This window comes from Cottoperca gobio, chromosome 1, assembly GCF_900634415.1.
Source record: "Cottoperca gobio chromosome 1, fCotGob3.1, whole genome shotgun sequence".
Taxonomy (NCBI): domain Eukaryota; kingdom Metazoa; phylum Chordata; class Actinopteri; order Perciformes; family Bovichtidae; genus Cottoperca; species Cottoperca gobio.
The window spans coordinates 11,139,826-11,165,192 of NC_041355.1; the positions used below are offsets into that span (position 1 = coordinate 11,139,826).

At 41.6% G+C, this 25,367-nt stretch overlaps 1 protein-coding gene across 14 annotated transcripts in view; it reads left to right on the top strand.

Moving 5' to 3' along the window:
* The window catches only part of ptprdb (protein tyrosine phosphatase receptor type Db), a 138,214-nt gene that overhangs the window by 47,184 nt on the left and 65,663 nt on the right, over positions 1–25,367 (top strand). The window contains exon 1 of one of the 14 annotated variants that reach the window (XM_029438271.1): positions 4,878–5,111. The exons of the other annotated variants lie outside the window; for them this stretch is intronic. The gene's annotated coding sequence lies outside the window, so the exon portion shown is untranslated. Of the gene's footprint in view, positions 1–4,877; positions 5,112–25,367 lie in introns of those variants that run through there. 14 annotated transcript variants of the gene reach the window in all.

Below are 25,367 nucleotides of genomic sequence, written 5' to 3' on the forward strand. Positions count from 1 at the left end.
GTGTTTCTTTGTAATACATTCTGAGTGTACAGCATATAATTTAGCTCAGCTGAACTCATCTGCATTCACATCAATTTTAGCGATGGAACAGTTATATGTAGATAACACACATTTTTTCACACAAAATTGATTAACTCACGGTTCCAAAAGCTCAGAATAAGCTTCTTCTTTTTTACCACGGCTAAGCCAGAGAAGGATTGTTATTGTCGGGGACAAATCAACATGATTACAACAGGATTCAAAAGACTCAATCAGTGTCTTTTAACACCTGAATAGCAAAGAAATCGTATAAAAGGAAGGTTAAGTGTGGAGCTAATCAGACTTGTGTTATCCATGTTTAACCTTGTGTAATCCAGATATTTGACTATAGATATAGGATTTAACTATCTTAATAGGTATAATAAACCAACCAGCAGTCTCTCCCATGACATCCCTCCGACTGCTTGTGCTCTCCTTGTCAGCTACATTAGTGTCGCCCTCTATAAAATGATGGTTGTAATTGTCCAGGTGCAACTAAGGAAGGTGCAATACTCTACGCTAATACTAGCCAAGCCAATAATGGTTAGCAGCACTGCAGCACTCACATGTCTGGGTAGAAAACAAATGACTGGTGAACTGGCAAAAGCCGTGTCAGTGCCTAAAGGAAGGAAGGGATAATAATGTGGTGTGTGTTCTGTGTGTGCGTGTGTAATACGTCTATGTGAATAGGGGGGTGCAGCCAAAGCACATTTACACAGCACTATTTTCCATATCCACTAAGAGAAAAGGATGTGTGTCTATCATAAAGTCATCGATCTTTGAAGCTGGAGGAATGTTTTTCTGTGTACATTATGTGTGTGTATGTGGATGTGTGTGTGGGGGGGGTCAAGTGTATGTGCGGCGCATTAATCATTAAGCATCAGTGAATAAGCGTGCGTGTGTGTGTGTGTGTGTGTGTGTGTGTGTGTGTGTGTGTGTGTGTGTGTGTGTGTGTGTGTGTGTGTGTGTGTGTGTGTGTGCGTGCGTGCGTGTGTGTGTGTGTGTGTGTGTGTCTGAGAAAGTGGGAGGCACTGTGGCTCTTTATGATGCTGAGATTAGAGCCAATTATTGAAATGTCATGGTTTTAATGGGCTGCCGCTCTGCACCCCTCTCATAAGTCATGAGCTGAACTTTCTAGGTGATGCAATAAGGAGCTGTGTGCTGAGTCTTTCTGTTTCTACAAAAAGTTTTGCTCATCAGATTGTTATTCTGCTCTTTTTAGCCCTTTTAACTTTTCACACAATAGAATATTGGCAGCCTGGTATTCCATAAGTAGGGGGTCATGTCAGGGTGTGATGACTCTGTTGCTGCAAATAGAGACGATTTTCATTATTAGTTAGTCCGCAGAGTAATAATTAATTCATTATTAATCGACTTGACTGTTTGATCTATAAAATGTCACAGAAAAGTGTGAGAAAGCTCATCCTATTTTCCCAAAGACTCAGTTCATTACTTATCATAGAGATAAGAATAACTTTTTTAATAATATTCACATTTTAGAGGCTACAATCAGTTAGTTTAGGCAATTTTCTTTAAAAATGGCTTAAATGATTCATTTATCAAAATTGTTGCTGATCAATTTTCAGTTTGTCATCTAATCAATTAATCAGCTAATTCATTTTAAATGGTCTTTTAGAATAGAGAATAGAAAAATCAAATGTGTAGATACTCATTGGAGAGAACATTTGACGGGTAAACCGTAAGTGGATTGGCCACCATTGTCTAAGTCTTAGACATTATTATTATATTGGCAGTGAATTATTTTGTGTCTAATGTAAACCAGTCCAGTCTCTGACACATGATGTCCTTTTTAAACACAAAAATAACTATTTTTCATTGTTTCTTGCTATAGCTTTTTCCCCTTATTCAAGTTATTGAATGAACTCCTTTAATTTTTTAGTCAACAGATTTTTGGTTTGGTTAAGGAAAAAAAAAAAAGGTTGTTTAATTGACTTCCTTTTCAGAGAGGCCAACTAGCCATTTATCGGAAGCAACCAATAGAATAGTTATAAAGGTTTTGTGCATTGAGAAACTCTCACTTTAAATCTTTACTTTATGGTATCTCAGCTGGATTTTTTATACTCCAAATCACTGATTATGGATTTGATGAAAAGTAGCCGCGAGAGCGACGCTGGTATTGTTTTCAGCTTGTGAGTCTGTGTGTTCTATGTGCTCTTGTAGACACCTCCTGTAGCGGGAACTACCACAGAGACAGAGTACTTTGCCAGGTGTTTATATTTCTGTCCGTCTGTCTGTGGACAGATTTTGTAAAATGTAATGTAAAATAGTCATGCTAAGAGGTTGACAAACAAAGAATTGGTGGACATATTTTTTATCAGTCCACTATTTTTAGAACAACAGATCATTCAAATCCCACATATTGCTGATGGTGTGATATGCAAAGCATAGGATTTACTATCTTAAGATCCTAGGATTAAATCCATAAGTGAGCAGGATGTTTTCTATGAAGAGCATGTAATCTAAATGTGTAATAATTTCCCATGCTACAGCCTGCAGTATTTTATTAGGCCTACATGCTTACCCGTTATGGTCCAATAAATTGGAGACGCAGTTTAAACGTGTCCCTTGTCCAAGTTTGTGTCTTAATGCAGGCTTCGGGAACACTTAAGCGTTGAGCTGGGTTAGTGACAGTAGATAAAGTGTGCCAAGGAATCGCAGAGTTTATGCATGACTTTAAAAAAAACTTTGAAAACTGATAAATGAGTAGGTTGACAGCACAGTGCATTAAGCCTGCAGGGAGTGTATTGAACCAGAGTGAACATCTGTGTGAACAGTCATGCGTGTTCACATACAGAAAGCAACCATGCGTTCACAAGCATTGAATAATGAACCCGTATATCCATACGTATTTACATACATATTTATCAGTGGATAACTTGAATATTTAATCGAGAGGTGCTAGTGTAGATATGTGTCAACAGAGAGGGAGTGCGAGGGTGTGAAGCCACAAGACAAAAACAAAACACCATATGCAGCACAATTTGCAACATTGACGTATTTATTTGATGCATATAGCCTCTACATTATCTAAACACAACAGTGCTCTTCAGCTCCTTGCATGTGTGTTGTGCAAGTGTTAGTGTGTGTGTGTGTGTATGTGCAGGATGATTCTATGTCATGAGACCCATCAAATACAGCCCTAGATTCTATTTTAGCCATTGAAGTTATCTCAGCAGCAAACCCCTTATCTCTTATGTGCTGAGTTATTATCTTTTTAGTGTCTGTGTGTGTGTGACTGTGAGTGTGTTCACGATCCCATTGTGTATGTGTGGGCATACATGTCTGTCTCCTGTGTGTGTGTGAGGGCCTGCATCTGTGTGTGTGTGTGTGTGTGTGTGTGTGTGTGTGTGTGTGTGTGTGTGTGTGTGTGTGTGTGTGTGTGTGCGTGTGTGTGTGTGTCCCCAGCCTGAGGTTGTGTTTTCTTGTACTCACTGAGCTGAGGAGTTTCTGCAACAAAAGCACGTTTATGCTCCTCCATCTCATTTACATTGCACTGATGGGAATCTGCTGCACCACTGATTGTGTTTGGTGTTCTAGGTCAGCACACCCAGATAAGTCTGTGTGCAGGTGAACGTGTGTGTGTGTGCGTGTGCGTGTGCGTGTGGTGTGTGTGCGTGTAGGTGGTTGGTTGGTGCAAGCATGTGCTCAAAGACTGATAATTGGTGTTAAAGTCTGTCGCTCCCCTTTTCTCCTTCTTTTGCTCTCTTCCTGTCTCTTTATTTAGCACACAGACAGTCCTGACTAAAGGTTTTTTACACACCATATACATACACATACATACTGTATACATCATATCTGCAGCAGCTCATTACATAATTGAAATTGAAAGCTTAGGTGCTGTCCTCAGAAGTTAATTCAGTCAGTATTCATTTGATATAACTACCTTTATTGGAATTTTTTCTTACAATGTAATGATGTAAAGATATCTAAACTGTATGAATATTCAGCATAATACATGAACATACAGTGTAATGCATCACATTTCAACAAAAAGTTGAAGTAGAACTGAACTCGGTTTGTCGTACAAATACACATACACAAAACTAAACCACTCACACTCGTACTGGCATAATCACGTTGTGCGCCCTAAGCGCCTCAAGCAGTCCCATCTGGGAAGATGTTTGAAAGGAAAAGAGAAACTTTCAGAATAAAATGACTGTTTTTGTTCCTTAGTTCTCACATATATTCTGCAAAATAGTAGTTAAATAGTTCCTATGTGGACCCCTTATAATTAACCATGGATTAATTTGTGTTCATATTGACTATGATTTGGAAACTGTTGGTCTAAATAACAAGAAATGTTCAAGCAATTTTAAAGTTTATCAAAGAGCTGCTCCTCACTGGAGATAACATCGACTTCCCTTGTCTCCACTGATAAAAACCAACATTACACCAAATAGCCCTTTAGTCTGTTATAAGAGATTTAATGTAGAATTGAGTTTACATTTGACAGAGATTATTAAGAAAATATATTTACTTTTTCACATAAACTGGACTGGTCTAATGTATTTGTAGAATGTTATACAGGTGAAACTGCATTTTCTTTATTTTTTCCATAAAAAGGAATAAGGCATGTAAGCAAATGTCGATTTCATGTTTTACCGGGCGAGTGAGTGATGGCAAAGAAAACCGGAGCCTTTTTGTCGACTCCAGATCGCTTCACACTACGTTTGGACTCTCCAAAATAACGTCGCATGGATTACGCACGGCGTCTGCACCTTTAAATCTGCCCCAACTTCACTCCAGCCACCATACCCGGGGATTTAGCAGCCACTTTACCCAGTCATATACTCGTATACTCGCCGGGTTGGAAATTATTGGAGCGAGAGATAGAGAGAGAGAGACAGGGAGGGAGGAGAGAGAGAGAGAGAGAGAGAGAGAGAGAGAGAGAGAGAGAGAGAGAGAGAGAGAGAGAGAGAGAGAGAGAGAGAGAGAGGAAAACAGACGCACGGTGCTGGATTATTTGGGCAGAGCGGCTGCAGCCACGGTGGATGTTACACAGTGAGACGACGGACGGAGAGCTTGAATCTGCGAGTTTTTTCAACGACGGCGCCGGGCGGGATGCTGATATGGTGAGCGCGTCTCTCGTCATTTTCTGTATAGTTTTTGTTACTGTTGACAAGCACAACAGAGCGTTAACTTCATATGATCATGTATTCCAGTGCAAAGCGCCTACACGCATCTGCGTTTATCCGATCAGATGTGTGTGTGTGTGTGTGTGTGTGTGTGTGTGTCCTCCGGTGTCAAACCTATATGACTGACACCTAATATCTGCCTCATCTTTCCTTACCCAGCTGTTAGTTGTTTTATGGGTGTTTCAGGTGGACGCCTTGCCTTTGAATTTGCACTCGTGGAAAATTGCTGTGAAATGTCTATGATATTTAGGACTTGGAGCGTGTCGGTAGCAGTCAATAGTGAGTTCACATTGATTTTAGCCTAATCAATGGAGTTTATTATTATCTGCCATGCCATCATGATGTTATTTCTATTGGAGCTTACAGCACATTGTGTCAATGACACTGATCTTGTACTTAATTCCCTGTGGTGTCAGGGTAATATTAACATACAGTGAATACAGTTGTGTCCTGGTTATTGCATTGCATGCTTGTCAAATTGATTATGAGGTTATTACAGTTCTTTTCACTACAGAGAGGCTCTTGAAATTATTTTTTTATTTTTTTTAAATGCTGATGAGAGATTAAGGAGGCTGTAAACCGCTTGGTTTTCACTAGGGGTTGGTGCCTGCCTGGGGTTTGGTGCTCCCCCTCAAAAGATGCTCAAAGGTATTTTCTCACGACTGAACCGATGCCACCGGCACATCAGACTGAATGGACATTTAAAGGTGTATGCAGACACAAAGCAATACGATTTGTTAATGGCTGTCTGTCAGTTCAACCTGTTTTGAGTGGGCTGTCTGTGAATTAATGCAAATCTCCATGAATACTTTAGACTCCAATAGGCCACAGTGAATTATATGGATGGGTTTCTGTGGCGTTCACTCTGCCAGCCTGTATCCAAACCATTTGCACACATTTGAGAAAAGTTATTGGAAAAAGAACATTTCTGATTGATTTCCATGCCCAATTTATCAATGTACTGGGTACTTTCACCTGCGATATGTAATGATTGAATACGGGTTGTGGCATTGATATTTCTCTTTATGCCACTGCATACCTCAGTGACTGTAAATTGCTGTAATGCCTGTGTGTGTACATGTGTTTGGCAGTAGTCAGCAGTCTTCATCAAACACTGTCTATGGCAGCATTACAGACCCCACAAGCTTAAAAAAATCAATCATGCAGGTACTTTTACAATGCAATTAGGTTTGAGTATGAGAAAGGAAGACACACATATAGTGTATATATCGAAAGAGAGTGAGAGAGTAGTGTCTTCATGTGTTTGCCTGATCTTCCATATACAAACGTATTCATACAGTTCCATGAGTGTTGCTATGAAAAGATAGCCTGCACAGTGTTTCGTCTCCAGATTGTAGCATCTACGTGCTTACTTTATTTACGATTAACGATTGACACGATATTAATGTTACGTGGCTTTTTCTTGGTGAAATATGCACATTTCAGAGATGATAATGGTTATGTGAAGTATTTATCTTTTAAAATACTAATGGAAGATGTTTAGGAAATAAATATACGATGTAAAAATGTGTTTGTTTTTTTAAATAATTCATCACGAGAGCTACTTCTGCTGCACTCTGTTGATGAGTTTGGGCACATCAGGCAAGTGGACTGCGACCTGTTTTACAACCATAGCCTGCTGCTCTCAGGTCAGAGGTGCCTTGTCACATGCCAGTCTGTGGATGAACAAGTGCTTTACCCCAACTGATCTTCCACTGTGTGTTTGTGTGTGTGTGTGTGTGTGTGTGTGTGTGTGTGTGTGTGTGTGTGTGTGTGTGTGTGTGTGTGTGAGTGTGTGTGTGTGTGTGTGTGTGTGTGTGTGTGTGTGTGTGTGTGTGTGTGAGTGTGTGTGTGTGTGTGTGTGTGTGTGTGTGTGTGTGTGTGTGTGTGTGCACTACAGCTGTTCCTCCTCTCAGAGAGATTAAGTTTCACAAGATGTGATGGATGCCAGTGTCTGCAGAGCCAGCTGTGTGTGTGTGAGTTTGTATATTACATGTTTGTCAGCGCATTTCTGCATGTCTGGATAGCGCTGTCCCTGCGCCTTTATGCATATATTTTGGAAATGTCCATGTCATTGCCCTGAAAGTTGGGTCAGGTTAGGAGAGGTGATGTTAAGGTCAGGGATGTTATGAGTTTGGTTGGTAATTATAGTGACTGCGCCTTCGGTTCCCACAGACCAGGCCAACGCAGTCTAAACTAGGAAGACATGAGCAGGTCAACAGCTTTTCCTGTTGCAAACAAATACCTCGGCCATGAAAAAAACACGTTCTCAGAATAGAAAAGACATTCATTTTTAAATTCAGTGCGACAATTGCAATTAAAGGGCAACTTCTCAAGAATCAAACTGTATATGTAAAAGTTTTTTAAAGAGGCTATTTCGAGAGGGGAAAACAGTCAGAGTGGGCAGGCGAGAGGCTTCTGCTTCAGCTACAGTAAGCCAACATCCAGCTGCATTGGAAAAGTGATAGGCTGTGTAGGTGAAGGTGTAGGTACAAGTGGAGGAGGTGGACGAGCAGCTGAGAGGATGGAGGAAGCACAGCGATGCTATTGATTTACCTGGCAGTTGGAAGGGACAGCTTCCAATCTATCTCAGCTCGTCCCTATCATCTTTCTGTCAGTTCACCCGTGTCTCAGCCTTCCTGTCGTTTTCTCTGTCTGACTTCTAGGTTGCTCCCTGCGCTCACTTTCCCATACCTCTCCACCATCCCGGCCTAATCGATAATATGTATTACTGTCATCTCTTTGTTTGATATGTGTGTTCAAGTTACGCCTTATTATCACTTGCTTTGCCTGTCGTTGCCTTTTTCTCCTTTGTCACTCAACCCTCTCTTGCTTTCTCTCTTGTTTTTCCTCCGTCCGTCACGCAATCCCACCCACATACAAGCTGTGAATTGGTAATTAATAGCAAAAATGGCTTCACCTGTGGAGAGAAGCATATGGTGCGATATTAAAAATTTAACTTAAGACTTCCCTCACTTCATCTGTTCTCCACTCTGGTGGGTTTGTTCTCTCTTGTTTGTCTCTTCTTCGGTAGCTCTCTTTCTCTCTCCGCTTTCCTCTCTCTCTCTCTCTCTCTCTCTCTCTCTCTCTCCTTTTCTCGGAACGAAACTGCTTTGTTGTTTCCGTTTCTTTTTTCTTTTCCTTTTCCTTATCAAAGTGTTGTAGTGGAAAAGTACGTAGCAAGCAACCATTTCTGCTCACGGACATTTTTAGCTGTGTTGTGCTTACTATTCCATAACAGAGACATGGCAACATATTTTCATAGTCCTTACATGTGCTTTGTGTGCCGTGTGTGTGTGTGTGTGTGTGTGTGTGTGTGTGTGTGTGTGAGTGTGTGTGTGTGTGTGTGTGTGTCGGGTTTTTCAAAGAAGAGGCATAAGATAGGGGGTATGTGTAATAATGAACAAATACAAATGGAGGAGATTCAGTCCCCATGTTCCAGTCGTAGGGAGACACTCTGAAGGAGCCAGGCCCAACCACAACAATTCCAATTTTCCAACCACGCTTTCAAACGTTAAACGTGTTCAGCCTTCCACAGTCAAAGCTGAAGTGTTTCCCTCCTACTCCTCCTTTCTTCCTCACACTTAAAGTCGTTGTCTAATTGTCCCTGTCCTCCTACTTCTATCGTCTTCTCCCTGTCTCTCTTTCTCACCCAGGCTATGCTCCCTTCTTCCCCGTCTTCTATCCCCATGGCACGCATGATGGTTTGACATAGCGGAACTGGTGCCAAACCACAAAGTCCTATTTTCCCTCTGCAGTTCTTTCTCCTGCTCTTTCTGACACTTTCTCTCTTCCTCTCCTTCTATCTGTCGCTCCCCTCCTCGCCTCCCCACTCCTCCTTACTTTACAGTTTAATCTGCAGCAGGGGCTTAGTGGCACGGCTGCAGGACTTCCACATCACTTCTTTCTCTCTGCCAGAGGATTTGCTGCTGTTTACAGCCGTTCTCCTATGGCCCTCTCTGTCCTAGGTCCTCTGTCCTCTTCGTTTTCTAAAGCTATTTATATGTTTGATCATGTATTCATTTTCATTTCCTTTAGTATTGGCTTTGCCCTCTCCTCTTCTATTCTCTCTCATCTCCTCCCTTCTCTGTACAGTGGCGCCTTTGTGACATGTGTTTGCATTACATCTTATTATTCACTCCTTTAATCACTGTCCCATCGATGCAGCCGTAAAACTCAGTTGATGTCTGTGAAATCGCTGTCATGGGTTGCTTTTTCCCTAAAGCGTGCAGATCCAAAGATAGGCCTCTCAGACAGTGTTTGCTCCAATTTTTGGATCGACAGAATATGTGACTTTATTCACTTCAATTGTCAGTCATCCAAATCCTTGTTTTTTGTCCTTTTTTTCTTTTTGGCAATATCTTTGGCTGTAAGTGGTTACTGCTGTGGTATGTTCCCAGAGATAAGATGTCAGTCAAACATCATGGACAGCTCTTTTCTCTTAAAGAACTTTCTGTAGGTGGCGCTCATCTTCTTTATTCAGCTGTGGTAGCTATCAATGCTCATGCTAACTCTTCCAGGAGAAAGATGTGTCACTACATGAGCCAGAGGATTTTTTTCTTTGGAGCCAACCTCCAGGTGTTAAGAACAATAAATGTAAAAGTCTATCATTTGAACCCAGAATGAGTCACTATTGTGTTATATCAATCAACTGTAGAGTAGCATAACAGACATTTATATGAACATTTCACGGATTATTACTTCAGGCTAAAGTGAGGAATTTTCCAGCCCAATATATGAGTCAAGAGTGTTTGTTCTGTATCCTCTGTGGGAGTCTTTACCTCTGCTGTCCCCGCCATGGCAGAGCTGCGGTCCTTGGCCCAGTCTCACAACCTCTCCATCTCCAACAACATGGCCAAGCACGAACTGGACGCCTTAAAATGGCTCCCACCACACATTAATTCTATTAGTCTCTCTTAGATCCTATTTTATTTCTCCCTGTCCAGGATTAGTCCTCACCACTGTTTGTCTGTAGATTTTGTAATTAATGACTATGATTGTCTGTTTTGTTTGTTTTTGCCAATTGAATCAGGATAAGACTGTTGAGCTGAGCCCTCTCTTTTGTCCCTGCGTTCATCCTTCATCCTGTTGTTATTTGTTTCCCCTGTCCTTCTCTCTGGGGGGGCTGAGAGTCCAACACAAATCCCATTTCTTGTTGTTCGTGTTCAGGAATTATGTTCTGCCTCCCCATTTCCCTCAGCCTCCCTAAGGCACCTGGGATTAAATGATGTGCGATGTGTCTGTGTGTGTGCAGTTTTTCTCAGCCTTTACTGTTAGTCTTGATTGTGCGAGGGCTTGCTTGTGTAACAATCACAGTGAAGATTGACCTCCGATGAGGTTTATTAAAGATTTGCAGGATGTGAGTATCGGTGTGCCGTGTCGGCATTTGTGAGTCTGCGCGTGACCATCCCTGTGCACACGGAGATGTGTGTGTGTGTGCATGAGGATGAATAATCTCTTTACAAGCAACCAAACATTTTAAATTACTAAACATGCTCTGTCCTTAGAAGACAGAATGCCAGGGGCTTGAATGCAAGTTTACAAACCTGACCTGAAATGTCCTTTTGTATCTGGTAGATTCAGTGTATGTGTTTCATTTCTTCGACTATGAGAAGGCACACGTTTCAGCATGTGTACGTGAAAGGTGTACGTATGTATGTAACATAGAGCAGGTCTGCACATGTTTATGTGTCATGGAACATGTGTTACCTCGTTATTCCCTGTGGGGAAAGTTGGTTGTAACGCAATAGCGAGTGCATTAAACATAACAGGAATGCTAACATCTTAAGATTGCAATGCCATAGATACAAACATACCAACACACAGTCTTTGCATACTTTGCCCATCCTTCACTTTGTACATATGCACTATGAAATCATTTCCGTTCCTCTCTAATGTATCCCAAACCCCTTACTCTGCTATTCCCCAACTACTCCATTCCTGGACAGCCTTTAGACACAGGAAGTGCCTTAGCAGGTCTCTCAATATTGCAATATTAAATTAGACCTGTCATTTAATACATCCCCCTGGTGTAGAGATTGGCATCATTTTCCCTGTGCATCCTCTGAATCTCTCGGCCAAAGCAAAGAGACACCTAACCAACTGCCAGCCTCCCACGTGCCTATTATAAGAAGCTCCTGTAATAGGTTTATTGAAAATAACAAGGTTGTCTTCTAGAGTTACAGACGGTGCTCTGCTCCTGTCTCGGCTTGAACATCAATAAACTGTGGAGTATCTTTCAATGGAGCCGGGGGATTTTTTTTCAGCTTAACGCCGAGGGTAATGTTGCACTTTTATGTGTCTTCCTTAAAATCATGAACAGATTCTGTACTTCTATTCTAAGTAGAGAAGTAAGAAAGTAAGTAAATAGCAAACCGAAACGCATTGAAGAAAAAAGGAATCATGCTGCCAGGATAAAAAAATAATAATATTAATAAGAAGGGATTATGAAGACACACAACACATTCCTTTACATCAATTCCAACTCTTTGTTTTGCTGTTCAAACCCTGAAACACTGAACGTTCAATTAATTTATTATAAGAAAAGTCTTGCTTTTATGTGAGTCATTTTAGGAGACACAGAGAGAGCTTAATAAGCAGCTTCTGGTCATCAAATAAGTTAACTATATACATTTAATTGGCATTCAGTTATTTTAGCAGTATGTGTATTTCGTATTTTTTTATGAGCGACAGTCAGGTTCAGAATTCAGTCACAGCACAGATTGATCCCCTTCCCTCTGCACAGCTCACCTAGTGACCCTAAAACTGTCTGTGGTCCCCAGTGAAAGTGTGTGTGTGTGTGTGTGTGCGTGCATGCGTGCGTGCCTGCGTGCGTGCGTGTATGTGCAGGTGTCTGTGTCTCCCTTTTCACAGACAGGCAGACATAATAGGCCAGTGTCAAAACCATGACACACAACAGAGTTAAAGGCACTAAAACGCAGGATTAGAACGTAATCTGACATTTCTTGGCTGATATGCTGATTCACCGATTAGAAACCATTCCACAATGCCAGCAGCGTTTGTGTGTGTGTGTGTGTGTGTGTGTGTGTGTTAGTAGGTTATGTGTGTTAAAGTGTTTGTGTGTGCAGGCGAGTTTAACGTATGCCGCCCGGTAGACCACATGAAACAAAACAATCATCCGAATAAGAAATGCAAAGCAACATCTTCCTGATTAGAATTCAACAAACCTCTATATTGGCATCAACTCACACAGACAACACACACTCTAACCTTCTCACACATGCACACACACAAGTGAGGCAGTTTATGATAAGCTCGCTTACCCCAAATGGACTTCCCAACTCATGTTTTGCACACAAGTACTCACAGCCACACAAGCGGCATACATCAAGCTTGCTCAACAAATTGGTTGCCCAGCACACACACACACTGCAACACAGCGATATGTTTTCCTGTTGTGGCGTGTGCTTATTGTAAGCAGCCTAGTCGTGCCGCTCTGCTCTCCTCATAGACTATTTAGCTGCTTCTCTGCTGCGCTGGGTGGCAGCCAGTAAAATGGTGGCGCTCATTGTGGAAGGCTGCTGGCTGGCATTGATTTGGCCCAGCAGGTCTCTGAGGATACACACTGTTACCCTGCCAGCCAGGCCCGGGGAAGGGGACTGTGGTGTGTGTGTGCCAGATATAAAGAGAGAAGGGACTGTAAAGTGCATTTACTAGTGTGTACAGTGGTGCAGGGTGTGCGAACGGCTCTCTCTCTCTGTAAAAATCCTGCTCTGCTCTAACTATATTCCAGACTGTTTAAACTCTTTTGGGAAAACTTAAAGAAGGTCCAAAACAATCAATTAGCCGTACTGCTTTTGATGTGAATTGTTGTGTTTACAGAGAGAGAGAGAGAGAGACAGAGACAGAGAGAGAGAGAGAGAGAGAGATGAGAGAGAGAGGAGAGAGAGAGAGAGAGAGAGTAGAGAGAGTGAGTCGAAGAGAGGGAGAGAGCTGAGACGAGCGCGACGAGACAAGGAGTGAGAGAGAGTGAGTGAGAGATTGAGAGGAGCGAGAGAGAGGCGTGAGAGAGAGCGAGTTGATGAGATAGTGCGCCCGCGTTCTCCGCTAGATTCTCTCTAGAGTTCTCTTCTCTCTCTCCTCTCCCTCTCTCTCTCTCTTCTCCTCTCTAGCATCCTCGCTCCTCTTCTCTCTCGAAGGGCAGCTTGTTCAGGAAAACGTGCTTCTTTTGTGGAATACTCCCTCCATATTGCGTTGTCCTTTTTTTTCCCACACTTCGATTCCTCAGACAAGCTTTGAAAAACACACAAAGGGAAGCTGGCATCGGACTATAAATAATGCAGTGACACAGATTGGGGTCAAATGCTTGAGATTCCACAACACATATGAACATACGCCTGAACGGGAACTCAAGCGCACAAACACACCGATTCACTTTATACATTGTCGTCTTTTAATTTTTTTTCTATAAGCAACATTTATTTCCTAGTGAGCAGTCGATAATTAACTCTCATTACACACTGTCACATACACACGCACACACTGAATCTCTCGTGCACACACTTTGTACTGTACATACACACAGGCTGTTTACTGCCTCGATGTCCCTCGATGACGAAGCGTGACAAACGAGTCTGTTCAGAACACATTTTGGTCTTGTTTTGCGTCCCCCCCTACATCCATCCCTCTCCTTTTCATAACTCCGACAAGGGCAACTCAGTCATCCTCTCTATCAACGGCTCCTATCCATCAGCACACTGCCATAACCTGCCGCTGCTCTGTGATAGATTACTTTTCATGTGCTGATGTATCGGCCTATCAGACTTTGAGGAAGTGACAGATTAGATCATTATGTCCCTTTATGAGTATGAGTCTTGTTTTATATATATAGATATATATATATATATATTAGTGTTTATCCAAGGCAAGTTTGTTTTGTGTTATATAAGAGGCATCTTTCATTGTCTACTTCCAAGGAGGGTGAAAATGAGGACAGGATATTGGTCTTTATGAAGAGGGACTATGGAAGAGAAGTGCACTGCACATAAAACATTTCTTTTAAGGGAAAACGTTTAAAGTAAACACCTTTTGTATGTCGTTCAATCGATCAATTGTAGTGGATTTGTTTTGTATGAGTGAAGTCAAAAATGGTGAGTGAAGAGAGTCTTTTTAAGGACTGACACTGAAAACTGATATTAATCCTTGATTTTATAAACGGATACCATAAAATTGTATAATGAAAGTCAATTACCTAGTTACAATTACAAACAGCTGTGCCAATGTGATGCCACATATTCTACATTCAGCAAATGTCAGTATTGTACAGTATTCAGTCAAATGGAAATACTCACACTTCTTGGGCCCCAGAACTGTACGCTACATTGCCATTGAATGTTCTTGGGCTGAATGACATTGAATGCATGAGCTTATTTAGTGGGCATACTAAATAACTATATTTTATTTTGAGAAAGGCAAAATGTGTAAAAATGTTGATTCATAAAACGTAAATCAAAAGACTGCTTCGGCGTTATGAGCGTGTGACCTCCTTCAATAGGGTTCGGTTTTATTTGTTCCTGCTGCCCACGTCACACGCCATTATATTTACCAACTTGAACAATATTGTTTGAACCAGCGGTGAGCCGTAGTGACACGCATTGCTAATCCTGTGAAGAGAAACTGATGTAATGGATGCAATGGACTTGTGTTGCTTAACCTGAATCAGTCATTTATGGCAGAAATTATACTAATCTCTTGCATGTTATAGATTACATTGATATGATGGTTCTGCTTTAAGAGGCTTTGAATTGTTTACAATGACGTATATTCCAGTCTCCTGTATTTCTGTGGCTTTGAATACAGTTCTGAAGAAATTTGTATTTTGAAACTATACAGTATTACCACGAGCCGTACATCAAACAGCTGACTCTCTAGTCTCGAGGAACAGCTTTCTAAAATCTCAGGATGCAGCTGCTGCATGTTATGAAGTTTTCCCTCTTCTCTAACCCTAAAAAAACAAGCACTGGCACTTACAGTATGTAAAGTGCCACCATTGTCAGAGTATCATATTATATCCTCAGTTTCAGCACATTATTTGATGCATCTTCAATACATACTATTTTCTTAAGTCAACCCTGACATCAATTCCACAAGTGATGCACGGCTCAAGTAGTCAAAGCGATGAAGCTGTTGTTTGGCCTTCTGTGATAATAGTGTATACAGTGGAGAGTATTTACAGTCCATGTGTAGGGTGTTTCAGTGCTTATCTAATTCAGCCTATAGGCTTTCTCCCTGACCTCTGACTCCTAAATCTCCAATGGTGCAGTGTCATGATCGATGACGTCATTAGAAGCATCAGTGAAACAGAAACGAGGACACGCTCTGATAGACAGCGGCCTCTCCACATCCATCTTTCTCTTGCATGTGTGTGTGTGTGTGTGTGTGTGTGTGTGTGTGTGTGTGTGTGTGTGTGTGTGTGTGTGTGTGTGTGTGTGTGTGTGGTAGGTCCATTTATCAAACGTGAAGCTGCGAGGTACAATGCAACATGTATGTCTTCATCGTCATCGTTTCCTGTTATGGTTAAATAAGAACATGGATCTACTGCAGTGCACTGCATGTCACATATCAATCAGTGCGTGTGTGTGTGTGTGTGTGTGTGTGTGTGTGTGTGTGTGTGTGTGTGTGTGTGTGTGTGTGTGCTCCCCATGGTGTCCCATCTCCTCCTCAGTATTCTCTCCGTGGCCCCCAGTCTCCTCTACCGTAAGACAAGCTTGCATTACTGTCACTAGCTATTATAACATACTGTATACAGCACCATACAGGGCTTCTCTCCTCTGAGGCCTACAGATCAAACTGACACGCACACACACACACACACCCACTCACACACAGAGGGAAATGCATGCACTTATGGTCCATACTGTCCTGCATGCACAGCATCACATATTCTACACTGTAATGTTCACCTCATCGTGCAATTTTCTCATCAAGTACGTTTAATTACTGTATTTAAATACAATGTTGAGGTACTTGTACTTATTTGAGTATTTATAGTTTATGCTACTTTACACTACACCACTACATTTCAGAGGGAAATACTATAAGTTGTACGCATTGGGCCTCATGCAGGAAGCGAACAAATGTCCTCGTACTTTTGCTCGCATCAATGATTTGTTGTTATTTTGTTAGTGCCCATCGATTTCTGGGATTCACCTTATTTTTGCTCTTCTCTTATGTAAGAGAACATTTTACTAGTGGTTGAAAACACTCAAGATAAGAAAAAAACATGTTGTTTTCACTGTCCAAAAATTGTTCAACGCAAGGACTACGTTTTAAAATTGGGAAACGCAAAGAAAATGCATGAATATCATATACTCAAAATTGTAAAGTTATTATATGTTTTAAAGTAATAGGGCTAATGAATTACTATGGATCCATTGATCCCAATTAAGACTATAAAGACACTTGAAGGAGGATATTCTCAACGCCTTACATACCGCTCTTAGATGCTTTTTGCTATAGAAAAATAAAATGCATGTTAATTTCCATTGGATGCTGCTTCATCAGTAATAACAAAACAATAATGTCATTTACAAAATAATACATTTATATAAATGAGTCTTTTACTTGATACCTTAAGCACAAGATAATAGAGCTGCACTTTGACTTAAAAAAGTCTAATTGAATGCAGAACAGTCTAATTGTCATTGTGGTACTTCTTCTTTCCCTTAAAGGAGTAGTTAGACATTTAGATGGGAAGATCCATACCACTCTCATTTCTGTCCATTTAATTCAGCTTTAATCTGAACTAGAAACACGGAGAGACAGCACCCCTTAAGCTAATTAATATATTACATCTCTTTGTTTAATCCGTACTAAAACTGAAGTGTAAAAACTACATTTACAGGAGATTACGTGAAAGACTATTCCATGGCTGATTGCTAGACAATCCCTGCATGCATTGTTGTACTTAATCTTTTATACGGATTAAACGTACTAGATATAAAGTTTTAATTGGGGACCTTTAGAGGTGCTGGTAGGTGGATATTGTTACCCGTGGACAGACTAGTTCCCAGTCTTATTGCTAAGCTAAGAAAAATGGCTGCTGGCTGAAGCTATATATTGAATGCAAGGTGGTGTTAATCTTCTTATCTACCTCGGCACCAGAAAACGAATAAGCAAATTTCCTATTGCTTTAAGTAAAGGCCCAGAGTACTTCTTCCACCACTCTACACTCTCTTAAAAATATCCGTCCTTTCCTTTACGATTTCACTTTCTCTGAATGGTCTCTCAACAAATGTGCGGTAACAATACATGCCTGATAGATCTATGTAGGACACAAGTCATATTATGGAAGTCAATAAGCAATGACATTCAAATCTGTTTAACGCTACAGTAGTCTCACTGATGGAACTCAAATAAGCAACCCTGCTGTTATACAACATGCTGGATCATGATGGAGCTCTGTCAGTCGCTACCAGAACTTTGTTTGGGGACTGTCCGGGAAATCCTGTCAGTTTCTCCATCGCTTCTACTTACCTGTCTTGCTCACCGCCTCTCCCTCTGTCTCTTCTTTGTATGCTCACACAAACACACACACACACACACACACACATATCCTCAAATCTTAAACACACACACACACTGCAGGTCCGAACTTCCTTCCTCAATGACATCATTGAGTTGTGGTGCCCCCAGCGGCAGCAAGCCTAGGAAGTGTGCAGGCGCTGGCTCTGGTGCTCGGATGTCTGATTTGATTCACTCTGACAACCAAGGACCATTTGGGAGCCCTGTAACCACGGCAACTCCCATCACAACATTCTGGGTGGTTGGTTGACGGGGCCAGTCAGGGCCGGTGTTCCTTGCATCCATTTTTAATGACCAATGTACTTAGTCGTTCTTCCTGGGCCTGTCTCCCTGCGGTCCCATCTCCAAGAAGGAGAGGCAGCCGCACTTGGTGGAAAAAGCCCCCATTACATATTTATTGTCCCCAGTCTTAATTACGGAGCCAGAGGGGATGTGGGTTTGGCTCTCTCTCTCATCTCAAGAGAGAAATCGAAAGACAGAAAGAAAGAGAGAAAAAGGAGAAGAAACGAGAACGAAGCGTAGAAAGAGGAGAATCAAAGAGGAGCGCAGAAGATATCTCGCGCTCCTATCCTCGAGAGCACCTCTCCCTCTTTCTCATCTCTCTCCCTCCTCTCTCTCCCCTCCCCCTCCTTCTCCCTCTCTCCCTCCCTCTCTCCCTCGCTCCTCCTCCTCTCTCTCCTCTCCTCTCTCCCTCCTCTCTCCCCTCTCTACTCTCCCTCTCTCTCTTCTCTTCCCTCTCTCTCACTCTCTCTCTCTCTCTCTCCTTCTCTCTCTCTCTCTCTCTCTCGCTCTCTCTCTCTCTCTCTCCTCTCTCCTCTCTCTTCCTTCTCTCTCTCCTCTCTCTCTCTCTCTCTCTCTCTCGTCTCCTCCTCTTCCTCTCTCTCTCTCTCTTCTCCTCCTTTGATCTCTCTTTTTTTTAATATTAAACCATTTTGTAGGGGAGAGAACCTTCTCCTATCTCCCTTCTTCCTTTTTTTTTGTTTTTTTTTTTTTTTTTTTTTTTTTATTCTTCCCCCCCTTTTTTTTTTTTTTTTTTTCCTCATTTTTTTTTTTTTTTTTTTTCTTCTGCCCTGTCCTTCTCTTCCTCTTCTCTTGTCTCTTTCTTCCTTCTCTCTTCTCTCTTCTCTCTCTCTCTCTGTGTCTCTTTTTAACTTGGAGGGATGAGACCTTCTCTTTTTTTCTGTCTCTTTTCTCTCCCACTTTTCTCCATTTGTCAGTTATCCGTCCTTTTAAGATACGCAACATAATCCGTATAAAGTAACCACCAGTGGAATATATGAGGTTTTGTGTACAGTACACTGTACTCTCATCAGCAGCATGTGGAAGTATCCCTGGAGAATGCCAGAAGATTTAGCATATGTGACATCTATGTGACTGTATGTGACAAAGTGTATCGGCTAATTCTTTTGGGATCCTTGCATGTATTTAGCATATATTTCTCTGCTCACATAGACACCTAGTTAAGGAGAAACGAGCATGCATCTGTACTGTACTTCTTAGCAGACTTCTCACATGCTTTAAATTGGCAGCACCATATGTAAGATATAATCTAGTTACAGTCACATGTTGCCTTCCTAATTACAATAGTTAAGGTTGATTATAGAGTTGGCCAGGATGTTGCAGTATGTTTCCTTGCACTGCATGTATAGTGTTCGCGTCGTTGCAATTCCCTGCATGTTATTTTGAGTCATTCATGTACTCCCACTCCTGTGCTGGCCAAAATCAATCTGAGGAAAAAGCATGCGTAACCCCATCCTTCTCTCTCAGCCGTTGTTAACATGACATTGGAGAAGATTGATCAAGAAATGTATTTTTGGACTCCATTGTCCACCGCATCCCCTTTGACCTTCAATGTGCTGTTTTTGTTATTCTTTATGCTTTAGTTGACGTGTCAAACTCATTTTGGCTCTATTTCTGTGGCTACAAATGTTTCTTCCTTTCGCAGTTTAAATAGATGTTGATCTTCCTCTGGGTTTTCTCTCAGCTTGTATTTGAATAGATGAAAAGGAGAGAGGCATTACTTTAATTTGTCCATGTGAAATCACCTTGAAGGAGACATGGAGAAAGTGTGCCTTCTTACATTCCCACAGAGCTCTTCTTTATCTGGCATAAGTCAGCAGTCACTTTCGTGCTCATTGGAGAGGAAAGTGTTTTTCTTTCACAATAAGAAGTCCACCGTTTAACTTGTGGTGCACTGTGGAATCCAATGAATGCATGAAGCAGGGTTTATGAACTGCTGCGTGATTCCTCCTCATTCTTCTCTTCCTCTTTACAAAGAAAACCCAGGAGGTTCACCCAGTCATAGCGGGGCGTGGGATGTGTGTGGCTGTTTATGTGAATGGGTGCATGCTTACTTCTTGCTTAAGAGCTCAGCTAAATGCACTCTTAACAGGGTAAAAAGTGGAAGGTAAAGGGCTGCACTGCCTATTCCACACTGAAGAACCACCAGCTATTGAATCCCCAGTCTAGATAGTATGTAGTAAAAGAGGATGTGGGAGATGGATTAAAACTGGAGCACTGTGTCGATAAAATGTCCAGTTATTGAAGGTTTAGCCTTCTTCTGGTCTGGAGGAAATCCATATTTTATTTGAACGTTCGAGCCGCTCAAGGCTTGTAAATTATTACTGCTGTATTCCTCCTGCTTGTGGAGGTCACCCAGCTAGCTAGATCAGTAGGTGTGTGTGTGTGTATGTGTGTGTGTGTGTGTGTGTGTGTGTGTGTGTGTGTGTGTGTGTGTGTGTGTGTGTGTGTGTGTGTGTGTGTGTGTGTGTGTGAGTGTGTGTGTGCCTGTGTCAGCACACATGTTTCGTCCTGATGTGTGTCCAGTCTTGGTAGCCCACAGTAGTATGTGTAGCATGTCACAGGGGCACAGCAGTCACACCGTAACCACACTGCAGGCTCATCCATCCATAGATCTATCCTTCCCTTCATCCATCCATGTACTAAAACACATTACAGAGATGACTGCCTCCGATGTGCCACTTTCCCCCCCAGCACTAAAGGCTCTCTACTGTACGCCGCTGGAGGCCGAGTGTATCATGGCCACAATAAGAAACACAAATACACATGCAAGCGCACATGCACAACAACTTTAGAAGTATGGAACGAGTAGATTTACTGCAGTGCAGCTTTTAATGTACTGGAATTTGACTCAAACACTTCAATTTTATGAAGTATTGTTACTGCACTACGATGCATATCATAGTCTTTATCTCATGTATCTGATGCCTGTAGGTACTAGTTACTTTGCAGGTTCAGATTTTACTTGCAAAGCATAAAATGAGCTCATAAAATATGATGTACTTTTCTAGTTCAAATTGCCCAATAAAGTAGTAGAGCCACCTGGACCACTTAGAACATGAAGATAAACCTTACACGTTAAGACATCAGTAAATTAGCACTGTGGAATTGCCTCACATTGAATGCACTAGGGCTGCAGTTCACGATTATTTTTGATATTGATTCATCTGCCGGGTATTCCGATGATTAATCAATTCATCATTTGGTGTACAAAACATCAGAATTGTTATTTTAATTGTCCATCACAATTTGCCACAGGTGACATCTTCAAATTGCTTTTTCTTTATTTAAAGTGTAAAAACGTTTTAATTATTGAAATACATTTTACTACAGATGCTTTTTTGCTTTTCAGAAAACATGGGACTCATGTTTAAGCACTTTTTCTATCGTGTTATTTCTTCTTTGCTACTTAAAATAGCTTACATCAGCGCTTCAGTTACAGTGACAAAGAATCACCACACAGTTGACCACATTACATTACACTTTCTCCTTCCTCTCAGCCATCTTTCTTACTCCACCATTCAGACTCCATCTCCCTCTCTTTAACCTTCTTGCCTCTCCGCTGGTGCTCATATCTCATCTTCCTCTCACTCCTTCCCTCCGTCCCTCCCTCTTCAGTCCTGCTGCTATCTTTACGACCCTCTCACTAATGTACCGCTCAATTAGCCGTCAATGAGGTTTTCCACTAAGGGCTGGGTAAATAGGTAATTACATGTTGTCATCCCCCCACCTCTTGCTAATCCACTCAACTCCACTCCTCTTCGTCTACCTCCCTCCCTCTCTTTCTCTTTCTCTCCCTCTTCCTCTCTCAATATCGTGGATGGCCGCCAGAGACGGTCCAATAGAGGCCCAGCGTGGGCCTGTTAGTCACAGCTGGCTTAACCCTTCGATTGGCCACGTTCAGCACTCTGTTTAGTGCACAGTTTTCACTTTTTTTTCAGTATGCACTTCGTCTCTGTTGTTTAGAACACTTTATCATCAGAATGGAAAAACTGGAACCACCCACTGGCTAGATGCTGATGAAATCCTGGCTGCTAATAGAGACGTTAAACAGGTCCAGCTGTTTTTGAACACTTCAGCCGCTTTGTCAGAGAATGTCAGACCGAGAGATGAGATGAATGGCGACAAGGTGGAAAGTAGTGATGGGAGGGATTTGTACTTTTTGTGTAACTGACACAATCAGAGATCAACTATTGATGTGATCAAATTGCCCTCCGCAGGGAAACAAACAGTCCACACGCGGTCTGCGGAGCGGCTGGGATGTAATGTCTGCTGAGGCCAAGAAAGGAAACAAAGTATTTTTCAGTTGTGTCGCTGCTGAAATAAATGAATACAAATGCGTTGTCTTTGTGGTTGTCCTCATCTGTTACATCCACAATTACAATGTTTACAGTGATTTATAAATGTCTATGCAACATCATCTATCCAAGCAGGCTCACAAAGGCTCACAAAGGCTGCCGTTGTCGATGTCTGCTCATTATTTAGCAATGTCTTAACAATGTGGATTTTCATCTTTAATGCGTTGGGACCAGGTCGTTTTTTTGATGCAACTTGCTGCTGAAAAAGACAAGGCTTCTTTTTGGGAGGACCAACTGAAAAGGTTTTATTCAAACATCAAGGAAAAAGAACAGAGAGAAAGAGAGTAATGCCTGCAATGTGAACTTTGAAATCAAAATGAATAATATATTCTGGATGAAAATGGAAGCTGGACTCTACAATCTAAAAAATGACTAAACCTCGACTATGGTGTAAAGAATTTGTGGATTTCCTATTCTGGATACAAGGGAATATAATAACCGCCAAACTTCCTGTGACTTCCTAGTTCCTCTTATTCAGCAGAGAACAATATATAGGTGAGTAGAGAAGAGAAATAATAGTTTGTTTATGTCTTTGGAGATAGGAAGAAAGGAATAGAAAGTGAGAGGAATTGATTGGTGAGAAGAGAAAGAGGGAGGGAGAGCAGGAGTCAGGCTGGAGGAAGGAATAAATGAAGGTGGAAGGGAGAGAGGCAGCAAGGACAGAGTGTTTGGGGAACCAGAGGAAGTGATAAGTTGAGCACAGACAGACAGCCCTAATCCTCATCTCAATCAATCACATTTTCCCTTTCCTCTCCTCTCAGTTTGTCTTATTGATTTCTTGTTTCTGCCAGTGTCCTAAAAGCCCGGCTTAAATGACTACTCAGACTTTTTGGGGCTCCATCCCTCAGTGAAAACTACTCTTTGGTCATTTGTTCTCACAGCTATATAAGGGAAGTTAAGGGATCGCTAGGGTCCTCAGCAAATGATGTAGCAGCCCATTCCCCTGCGATGCCCTTTCACATAAACTACATTTATCCGTTGTGTTTTTGGGGGAAAGTAGTGCTGGCTAAATTACATTGAGAGCCCATTCAGGAAATTGTGTTATAACTTAAGTCCAGCTCGAGTGAAAGTGTCAAATCCGAAGTGTACAGCTCTGTTGTGGGTATAGTACAGTTAAAGGTAAGGATGAGAAGGTTGAGATGGAGGCCAGCTCACAATACTTAACGTGTCATGCACAGATAATGTGACAGCGATTGAAGAAACAAAGCCATTGACAGGCTTATTTATTACTGAATGGAAAATATGCATATGAACAGATATGCTTATGTATCTGAAGAAAATAAAGCGGATATATTAAATGAATGTGGTTTATGTCCACCCCCACAATACCAGCGTCTGACTCACTTTCAGCAGAATTAAAGCGGTGGTTTACTCGAGCTTTCACTCTCTGTCCACACACACACACACACAAACTTAGAGTACAGCACATACGGCGGTTGTTTTTGCGTGCTAAATGTAGGTGAATCACATACACAGGCACAGTTCAAATCTCCATGACAGCACGATGTCATCAGCTGCCGTCCCCAGAGACACTGACACTGAGCTCTGGGCTGTTTGTGTGCACCGGGGGAGATGACTGTGTATGTGTGTGTGTACACGTGCTCATATACATCAAACAAACACTCTCCCTTCAAGCCATTTCCGGCTATGTTTTGTTTGCTAGGGGAGAGACTTTGTTATTTTGCTGACATTTTTGCAAATCTTATTTCCATACCGCTTGTTATCTATCTGCTGTGAGTGTGTGTTTGCACATTGTTCTGTGAGTGGCACGGCGGCATCTTCAACTTCTTTTGACGCTCAAATAGATAATCAAAGGGTTGTAGTCAAAAGCGTCTGAATTGAGACAGAGGAAAAGGCTGAGATAAGAAGAATTTAAGGTACACATTAGTTATGTTTGTAAAACACCAAACTGTTTCAGTGCTGCCTTACACACAGACAGCACTCGTGGAGATGGGACGTGATGGCAGTAAAGTTATGGACGCAACAGTTGACAAAAAAAATTATACTCTGTGAGACCAAACCAAGTCCTTTCCCACAAGTGGACCCAACCAAAGACAAAGATTATACAATTCTGCCTTTTAGTTTTCCTCCAGTTTTTGTTAACACTGACTTCTTAGAGACATCGACCCACGTGGAGAAATCACATCACTTAAAATAGCTGACAGCAACTTATTCAGCACATTACTGCACCTTATATGTTTATCTATGTTCTCTGTGTCACAAAGAAATAACTCATTATGAACATTAATAGTCAAGATTGCAATTGGGTCACATATATCATAAGTAATGAAAAACATTAGAAACGGGACAAAAAGAGACATCTTGCAGGCTAGGAGGAGGACACATGGACAGCACACCTCTGTTCCTTGACAATGTAAGGCTTTAAGATAGATTTAACAGTAGCTTGTCTTTTGAATAAATGCTTACATCACATATATGTTATCATAACATCCTGTGGTTGGTCCATTTTGTTGTCAGTTTGATTGACAGCTACTATATGACTTGTGCTTGCCACCGTCCTCAAAGGAAAAGGAGGAGGACGCAAACTTTGCTTTTTCCATTCAGCTTATCTTGTTTTTCGTGCAGCGCTATGATGCAACAAATACAAATCGTCTCTTCATTGACATTTCTGTCAGTCTGCCACTGTTTCAACAGGTCGAATAGGATAACTTAATTAGTATGTCTAATTACATTTGGTGGCGCAGCTTTGGGAATATCAAATCAAATTAGGATAGTCAGTGTTCTTTTTCCATGGCACACGGTTTGCCTTAAGCTATGCTTTTTAGGATCTGTCTTTTGTCTTTGTCTCTATCTTTCTTAACGTCCCTTCCAGCTGTTCTACGCCTTTGCTTTGTAGTCTACCATCCCCTCTCTCTCTTTCTCTCTCATCATCCGCCCACACTTTCTTTTTCATTTCTTTGCATTTTTGGTCTCTTTTCATCTTCTTTTTTTTCACTTCTGCCTTTCCATCTCACAACTTTTCCGATCCATC